At 51.8% G+C, this 9352-nt stretch overlaps 1 protein-coding gene across 1 annotated transcript in view; it reads right to left on the bottom strand.

Moving 5' to 3' along the window:
• Positions 1–8939: 8939 nt before the first annotated feature.
• Positions 8940–9352, bottom strand: part of DEPDC5 (DEP domain containing 5, GATOR1 subcomplex subunit) — a 161697-nt gene continuing 161284 nt past the window's right edge. Inside the window, exon 44 of the mRNA XM_054470437.2 lies at positions 8940–9179. The gene's annotated coding sequence lies outside the window, so the exon portion shown is untranslated. The remainder of the gene's footprint in view (positions 9180–9352) is intronic.

Here is a 9352-nt window from a genome sequence, read left to right as displayed (position 1 = left end):
CGTTCAAAGCGAAATGTTTAGGCCGAGCATGGTGGCTCATGCCTGTAATTCCAGCACTTTGGCAGGCCCGAGGTGGGTGGATCACTTCAGCCCAAGAGTTTGAGACAGCCTGGACAACATAGTGAGACCCTGTCTCTACAAAAAATTAGTGGGGTGTGGTGGCATGTGCCTATAGTCCCAGCTACTCGGGAAGCTGTGGTGGGAGGATCAACTGAGCCTGGGAGGCAGAGGTTGTAGTGAGCTGTGATCATGCCACTGCACTCCAGCCTGGGTGACAGAGCAAGACCCTGTCTGAAAATAAAATAACATAGAAAACCAGAATGTTTGGCCTCCGTTATGGGAGCATTTACAGCACTGCCTTAAAATGAGGGAGCACCCTGCACCACTCAGACACCTTTGCAAAGCTGACTGCGTGGGGTCCTCACCATGATCCCTCGAAGAAAACTGGAGAAATGCCGTCATCACTGCACCCTCAAACTTGAGGTCGAGTGAGGTGAATGGACTTACTCAGGATCACAGGTAGTTGGCACTACTGTCAGACCAGAGTGACAGTGGCTCTTCCTCAGACTCAGTTCTCAAAATGCTGTCACAACCCCCTCCTTTTTTTTTTTTTTTTTTTTTTTTGAGACAGAGTCTCCCTCTGTCACCCAGGCTGGAGTGCAGTGGTGCAGTCTTGGCTCACTGCAACCTCCGCCTCCTGGGTTCAAGTGATTCTCAGCCTCAGCCTCCTGAGGAGCTGGGATTACAGGCGTGCACCACCACACCTGGCTAATTTTTGTATTTTGAGTAGAGACGGGGTTTTGCCATGATGGCCAGGCTAGTCTCAAATTCCTGGCCTCAAGTGATCTGCCTGCTTTGGCCTCCCAAAGTGCTGGAATTACAGGAGTGAGCCATCGCGCACAGCCCAACAACCCTTATCTCCCAAGTTCTCACACCGACTTCTCGAGTTACGTAATGAAGTCTTGATGATTCCCATCTTGTCGCTAGACGGATGAGGGTCAGGGTGGTTTCGAAAGCCTATGCAGGGTCACCTGGTGAAGAAACAGCAGGTTGAACCTGAGTGCAGGGTTTCTGATTCCGAGGAGAAAGGGAACATGAAAGAGATCATTTCCCTACTTGTCCTATCAGACACAGGCTACCACCGTGGAGCTTGGGTGCGTTCAGAGGCCATTGTTCTACCTACATCTGGGGCCAGGAAGAGCAAAGGCTGACAGGTGAGCAAGGCCTCATGTGGCATGACCCCAGGGGACAGGCTGGCTCAGGGCTTCCAGACAATGGGCCATTTGTTGGCTCCAGTGTGCACCCAGGGACTTGCTAGCACTCACCTCTAGTTGTTGAAAGGGCAGGCTGGGTGAGGCAGGTCGGGGAACTCTCTCTGCAGTTCTTCCTTTCAGTTTTTAGTCGTCTTCTCTTGACTGTTCTGTTGCCAAAACCCCCCAGCCCCCCAGCATCCCCTTCCCCACCCCATCCTCCTCACCTGCTAGGAGAACTCTTATGCAGCTGTCAAGTCCCAGCCCAAATGCCCCTTTCTCCAGTCTTCCCCAGCTCCCCTACACAGACTGAAGCCCCCTCCTCTATTTCTTTTTTTCTTGAGACCAAGTCTCGCTCTGTCGCCCAGGCTGGAGTGCGGAGGTACGATCTTGGCTCACTGCAAACTCCCCCTCCCGAGTTCAAGTGATTCTTCTGCCTCAGCCTCCCGAGTAGCTGGGATTACAGGCACCCACCACTATGCTTGGCTAATTTTTTCTTTTTTTGTATTTTTATTAGAGATGGGGTTTCACCATGTTGGCCAGGCTGGTCTCAAACTCCTGACCTCAAGTGATCCACCTACCTCAGCCTCCCAAACTGCTGGGATTACAGGCGTGAGCCACTGCACCTGGCCAATTTCTTTCTTTTTCTTTTTCTTTTTTTGAGACGGAGTCTTGCTCTGTCGCCCAGGCTGGAGTGCAGTGGCGCAATCTCGGCTCACTGCAAGCTCCGCCTCCCGGGTTCATGCCATTCTCCTGCCTCAGCCTCCTGAGAAGCTGGGACTACAGGCGCCTGCCACCAGGCCTAATTTTTTTTTTTTGTATTTTTAGTAGAGACGGGGTTTCACAGTGTTAGCCAGGATGATCTTGATCTCCTGACCTCGTGATCTGCCCGCCTCAGGCTCCCAAAGTGCTGGGATTACAGGTGTGAGCCACTGCCCTCAGCCAGCGCCCGGCCGGTTTCTGTACTGCATTACAGATAGCCAATCTGAGACCTCTTCTAGAGGGCTATGGTGGCTGCTTTGCATGTCTGCTTCCCTCCACCAGGAGGGCAAGGCCCACATTGGTTCAACCTTGCATAAATGTTGGCTGAATGAATGAATTCAATAAATTCTAAATAAGCACCAAATGTGTGATGGGCGCTTGCCATGGAGGATACAAGGACGAGCAAGATGTGTTCTCTACCTCCAAAGAGCTTACATTCGATGGGAGAGGCAAGGTACGTGAACAAGGAAAGTGGAAGAGAAACACAGGAGCCACGTCCCAGCAAGTGAGCACTCAATATGGCCAGCATTCTAATCTGGTGCTGTCCGTAACTTGCTGTATGCTTCTAAGCAGGCCTCCTAGCCACTCTAGCCTTGGAACCCAGCAAGAGTAATTGCTATAGATTGACGATGGGGCTGCCATTGGATTCAGATCACAGGAAGCGGCAAGTGACAGGTGCCTCTTCTTCCAAAATCACAGGAGGGAGGGAGTTCCCGTCTAAACCTCTTACCTGACCACAGTCTAGTTCATGGTGTCTGAAGCTGACACGATTGACATTGGAGGCTGGATAATTCTTTGCTGTAAGGTCTATCCTGAGTATTGTAGGTTTTTTAGAAGTACTCACTAGAGGCTGGGCACAGTGGCTCACATCTGTAATCCCAGAAGTTTGAGAGGCTGAGGTGGGAGGATCACTTGAGGCCAGGAGTTCAAGAACAGCCTGGCTAACATGGCAAAATTCTGTCTCCACAAAAAAATACAAAAATTAGCCAGGCATGGTGGTGCATGCCTGTAATTCCAGGTACACAGGAGGCTGAGGCACAAGAATCACCTGAACCCGGGAGGTGGAGGTTGCAGTCAGCTAAGGTTGTGCCACTGTGCTCCAGCCTGGGTGACAGAGTGAGACCCTGTCTCAAAAAAAAAAGCATACAGCAGAGAGACAGCCAGGCATGGTGGCTCAGGCCTGTAATCCCAGTGCTTTGGGAGGCCAAGGCAGGAGGATCTCTTTATTTATTTATTTATTTTTTGAGACGGAGTCTTGCTCTATCGCCCAGGCTGGAGTGCAGTGGCGTGATCTCGGCTCACTGCAAGCTCTGCCTCCTGGGTTCATGCCATTCTCCTGCCTCTGCCTCCAGAGTAGCTGGGACTACAGGCACCCACAAGCACGCCTGGCTAATTTTTTTTGTATTTTTAGTAGAGACAGGGTTTCATCATGTTAGCCAGGATGGTCTCAATCAGCAGGAGGATCTCTTGAGGCCAGAATTTTGAGACTACCTGGGCAACATAGCAAGAATCCCGTCTCTATAATTTTTTTTTTTTTTTAGACGGAGTTTCGCTCTTTTTTGCCCAGGCTGGAGTGCAATGGCGTGATCTCGGCTCACTGCAACCTCTGCCTCCTGGGTTCTAGTGATTCTCCTGTCTCAGCCTCCCAAATAGCTGGGATTACAGGTGCCTGCCACCACGCCAGGCTTATTTTTGTATTTTTAGTAGAGACGGGGTTTCACCATGTTGGCCAGGATGGTCTCGATCTCTTGACCTCGTGATCCACTCACCTCAGCCTCCCAAAGTGCTGGGATTACAGGCGTGAGCCACCGCGCCCGGCCTTTTTTTTTTTTTTTTTTTTTTTTTTTTAATTAGCTGGGTGTGGTGTTGCACGCCTGTAGTCCCAGCTACTCAGGGGGCTGAGCTGAGAGGATTGCTTGAAACTGAGTTCAGGGATGCAGTGAGCTGTGATAGTGCCACTGCACTCCAGCCTGGGCAACAGAGGGAGACTCTGTATCTCTGAGAGAAAAAAAAAAAAGAGCACAGAGAGGAGGAAAGAAATTGCATTCCAGTGGCAACTGTGGGACTGAAACAGACTGGAATTCCCCCCTTAGCACTCATCCATCCTGTTTGTTGAGAAGGGAAAAAGTCTATATATAATCTTATGGTCCCCAGTGTTTCTCCCAGATGAGTTCAGATGAAAATTCTGGGGCTCAGAGAGTAAAGACTTTTCCAGAGATTGCATAGCAATTCCCCATCTCCCCTCATCCCCATGGGAAAAGAGATTTTCTTGTTGGAAGGACTATGTGCTGATTCACTGAGGAAACAGAGGAATCTTGCTGCAGCCAGAGAAGCAGATGGAGGTCAAATCTGAAGGCTGGTAGGACCGAGTACTTGGCACCAGCTTTTGCTACATGCAAATGCTACATCCCGGGCATTTCAGGCCAGGTTTAGGGCAAGTGTGTGGCACAGTCTGAAGGCCAGGAGCTGCCTGAAGCACTTGCAGGCTGAAGCCACAGCTGCAGACCAGAAGAGAGGGCACACACAGTGCCTTCCAGATAGAAGCCTGGCAGGGAGGAAAGGCCACTGGTCCTGTCTCAAAGTCACTGAGTCACTACCCATTCCCTACCAGAGAACCTGTATATGAGGCCATGTCTACATGTTACACTGCATCTGTACCCATGCAGAGATTCACCATACACGTAAGGCAGTCAGTTGAAAGGAACGAAGGGGTCCCCAGGCAGGAAGCCAGGATGGAGCAGTGGGTGGCATCTCATCGACACAGCACCACAAGAAGGTGAAGAGGGCAGCACAATTGGTGGTGACTGGGCTGATTCCCATGAACCTGATTCCCAGTCCAGCTGTTTGTTAGCGTATGGGCGTGGACCCTACTTCCTGGGGCCTTCCACCCCTCAGCTGGTAGGTTGTTAAGATTATGCAATGAGCCAGGTGCAGTGGCTCATGCCTGTAATCCCAGCACTTTGAGACGCCGAGGTGGGTGGATCTTTTGAGGTCAGAAGTTCGAGATCAGACTGACCAATATGGTGAAACCCTGTCTCTACTAAAATTACAAAAATTAGCTGGATGTGTTGGCATGCGCCTGTAGTCCCAGCTACAAGGAGGCTGAGGCAGGAGAATTGCTTGAACTTGGGAGGCAGAGGTTGCAGTGAGCCAAGATTCTGCCACTGCATTCCAGCCTGGGCAACAGAGCAAGATCTCGTCTCAGCAACAACAACAAAAAAAGATCATGCAATGAAAAGGTGTATGACACATTGCCCAGGACACAGGAAACACTCAATGGAGTGACCATTGTTATTCTGTGTTTTTCTGAAGTTTTCTGGGTAACTGAAGAGGCCTGTAAATTGGCTTCTATTCAGCATTCCCTCCCAGTATTTGCTATCTGCTTCAGCAAGGCCTCACAGATTTGCGCAGTGTCTCTGGCATACATCATGTACCCCTTCCTTTTTTTTTTTTTTTTTTTGAGACGGGGTCTCCCTGTCACCCAGGCTGGAGTGCAGTGGTGCGATCTCGGCTCACTGCAACCTCTGCCTCCCCGGTTCAAGTGATTCTCCAGCTTCAGCCTCCCGAGTAGCTGGGACTACAGGTGCCTGCCACCACGCCCAGCTAACTTTTTTTTTTTTAAGATGGAGTTTCACTCTTGTTGCCCAGGCTGGAGTGCAATGGCACGATCTCAGCTCACTGCAACCTCTGCCTCCCAGGTTCAAGTGATTCTCCTGCCTCAGCCTCCTGAGTAGCTCAGATTACAGGTGCCCGCCACCATGCCTGGCTAGTTTTTGAATTTTTTTTTTTTTTTTGAGAGAGAGTCTCGCTCTGTCGCCCAGGCTGGAGTGCAGTGGTATGATCTCAGCTCACTGCAACCTCTGCCTCCCGAGTTCAAGCGATTCTCCTGCCTCAGCCTCCGAGTTGCTGGGACTACAGGCACGCACCACCACGCCCAGCTAATTTTTGTATTTTTAGTAGAGATGGGGTTTCACCATGTTGGCCAGGATGGTCTCGATCTCTTCACCTCTTGATCCACCCGCCCTGGCCTCCCAAAGTGTTGGAATTACAGGTGTGAGCCACTGCGCCCAGCCCTAACTTTTGTATTTTTAGTAGAGACAGGGTTTTACCATGTTGGCTAAGCTGGTCTCGAACTCCTGACCTCAGGTGATCCACCCACCTTGGCCTCCCAAAGTGCTGGAATTACAGGCTTAAGCCACCACGCCCAGCCCTAACTTTTGTATTTTTAGTAGAGATGGGGTTTCACCATGTTCGCCAGGCTGGTCTCGAACTCCTGACTTCAGATGATCTTGGCCTTCCAAAGTGCTGGGATCACAGTCGTGAGCCACCGCACCTGGCCTGTATAATCTGGTGATAGGCTTCTGATCAGCATGCACATGTCCTCCATGTCTGACCAAACCACAGATTCCCTGTGGGCTGAGCTTTGTACCTACAAAAAGGTGGATGAGTCTGAGACAAGATGAATGGATGGGAGGACTGGAGGATGATGGAGGAGGAAGGCATCGAGTTTGACTACCAGATTCTGGCTTGGACAAATGGGTGGAAGGAGATGCCCACCAGAGAGAGGAGGAATCAGGAAAGTAGGCAGCAAGGAGACTGGGGCTCATGGGCAGGAGAGTTTCAGGTCCCGCTCTGATGGGGGAGTGACCCAGCATCCTAACTCACCAGCCGCCCCTTCTTCCACCAAATCATTCTCTGGGCCTTCTTCTGCTGGGCAATTGCAGGGGCAGTTGTTGGCCTCACACATGGGACACTGAGGATCACAAGTGATTGTTCAGTTCGTATGTGATCTGAACAGGCCAGCGTTTGCTGTGTCCAGCACCATCACTCAATGGCTTGAGAGCACAATGGAGACTCCCATCCAGGAATATGAGAGCAGCTGTTCAGCTGTTTGAGAGCAGACATTTGCTTACTGTCTTTTTGTAAGACCTTTCATATACATGGCCTTTTTTTTTTTGAGATAAGGTCTTGCTGTGTCACCCAGGCTGGAGTGCAGTGGTGCAATCACAGCTCACTACAGACCTCCTGGTTTCAAGCGATCTTCCCACCTCAGCCTCTCAAGTAGCTGGGATGACAGGTGCGAGCCACCATGTCTGAGAGGTGACACCGTGCTGGCAGTCCTCACAGCCCTCGCTCGCTCTCGGCGCCTCCTCTGCCTGGGCTACCATTTTGGTGGCACTTGAGGAGCCCTTCAGCCCACCGCTGCACTGTCGGAGCCCCTCGCTGCACTGTGGGAGCCCCTTTCTGGGCTGACCAAGGCCGGAGCCCACTCCCTCAGTTTGCAGGGAGGTGTGGAGGGAGAGGCGCGAGCGGGAACCGGGGTTGTGTGCGGCGCTTGCGGGCCAGCTGGAGTTCCGGGTGGGCGTGAGCTTGGCAGGCCCCGCACTTGGAGCAGCCGGCCGGCCCTGCCGGCCCCAGGCAATGAGGGACTTAGCACCCGGGCCAGCGGCTGTGGAGGGTATACTGGGTCCCCCAGCAGTGCCAGCCCACGGCGCTGCGCTCGATTTCTCACCGGGCCTTAGCTGCCTTCTCGCGGGGCAGGCCTCGGGACTGCAGCCTGCCATGCCCGAGCCTTCCCCCGCCTCCGTGGGTTCCTGTGCAGCCCGAGCCTCCCCTACGAGCGCCGCCCCCTGCTCCATGGCGCCCAGTCGCATCGACCACCCAACGGCTGAGGAGTGCGAGCGCAGGGCGCGGGACTGGCAGGCAGCTCCACCTGCAGCCCGGGTGCGGGATCCACTAGGTGAAGCCAGCTGGGCTCCTGAGTCTGGCGAGGACGTGGAGAGTCTTTATATCTAGCTCAGGGATTGTAAACACACCAATGGGCACTCCGTATTTAGCTCAAGGTCTGTGAGTGCACCATTCAACACTCTGTATCTAGCTGCTCTGGTGGGGCCTTGGAGAACCTTTATGTCTAGCTCAGGGATTGTAAATACACCAATCGGCACTCTGTATCTAGCTCAAGGTTTGTAAACACACCAATCAGCACCCTGTGTTTAGCTCAAGGTTTGTGAGCGCACCAATCGATACTCTGTATCTAGCTGCTCTGGTGGGACCTTAGAGAACCTGTGTGTGGAAACTCTGTATCTAGCTCAGGGATTGTAAACGCACCAATCAGCGCCCTGTCAAAACAGGCCACTTGGCTCTACCAATCAGCAGGATGTGGGTGGGGCCAGATAAGAGAATAAAAGCAGGCAGCCCGAGCCAGCAGTGGCAACCCGCTCAGGTCCCCTTCCACACTGTGGAAGCTTTGTTCTTTCACTCTTTGCAATAAATCTTGCTACTGCTCACTCTTTAGGGGTCCACACTGCTTTTATGAGCTGTAACACTCACTGCAAAGATCTGCAGCTTCACTCCTGAACCCAGCGAGACCACGAGCCCACCGGGAGGAACGAACAACTCCAGACGCACTGCCTTAAGAACTGTAACACTCACCGCGAAGGTCTGCAGCTTCACTCCTGAGCCAGCGAGACTACGAACCCACCAAAAGGAAGAAACTCCGAACACATCCAAACATCAGAAGGAACAAACTCCAGACGCACCACCTTAAGAGCTGCAACACTCACCGTGAGGGTCCGCGGCTTCATTCTTGAAGTCAGTGAGACCAAGAACCCACCAATTCCGGACACATGTCCAGCTAACTTATGTTTTTTCTTAGACAGAGTCTTGCTCTGTCGCCCAGGCTGGAGTGCAGTAGCACGATCTCGGCTCACTGCAACCTCCATCTCCCAGGTTCAAATGGGTCTCCTGCCTCAGCCTCCCGAGTAGCTGGGATTATAGGTGCACACCACCACGCCCGGCTAATTTTTGTATTTTTCATTGAGATAGGGTTTCATCATCTTGGCCAGGATAGTATTAAATTCCTGACCTCACATGATCCGCCCACCTCGGCCTCACAAAGTGTTAGGATTACAGGCGTGAGTCACTGCACCCAGCCCCAAGCTAATTTTTTATTTATTTTATTTATTTATTTTTTTTGTAGCGACGGGGTCTTCCTATGTTGCTCAGGCTGATCTCAAACTCCTGGGCTCAAGCGATCCTCCCATCTCAGTTTCCCGAAGTGTTGGGATTGCAGGTGTGGGCCAACCATGCCCAGCTACATGTGTCTTCTGATTCTCCAACCACCCGGGGAGATAGCTTCCCATTTCATAGATGAGGGGATTGGCATATCTGAGAAAAGGGATGGTGAAAAAGGAAAAGAAAACAGGTTTTTATCAAAGGCCTGCTCCATTTCCAGGAATTATCCAGGGCTCTTTCACATATATTAACAAACCTATTCTCTCAAAATCATTACATGCAGCATCCATAGCCGTGTTTTAAGTTCTAAATAAGTTCAAGTTCTG

Source organism: Pongo pygmaeus, chromosome 23, assembly GCF_028885625.2.
Source record: "Pongo pygmaeus isolate AG05252 chromosome 23, NHGRI_mPonPyg2-v2.0_pri, whole genome shotgun sequence".
Classification (NCBI taxonomy): domain Eukaryota; kingdom Metazoa; phylum Chordata; class Mammalia; order Primates; family Hominidae; genus Pongo; species Pongo pygmaeus.
The sequence above is the reverse complement of the archived record's forward strand: the minus strand, read 5'-3'. Positions and strand labels throughout refer to the sequence as shown.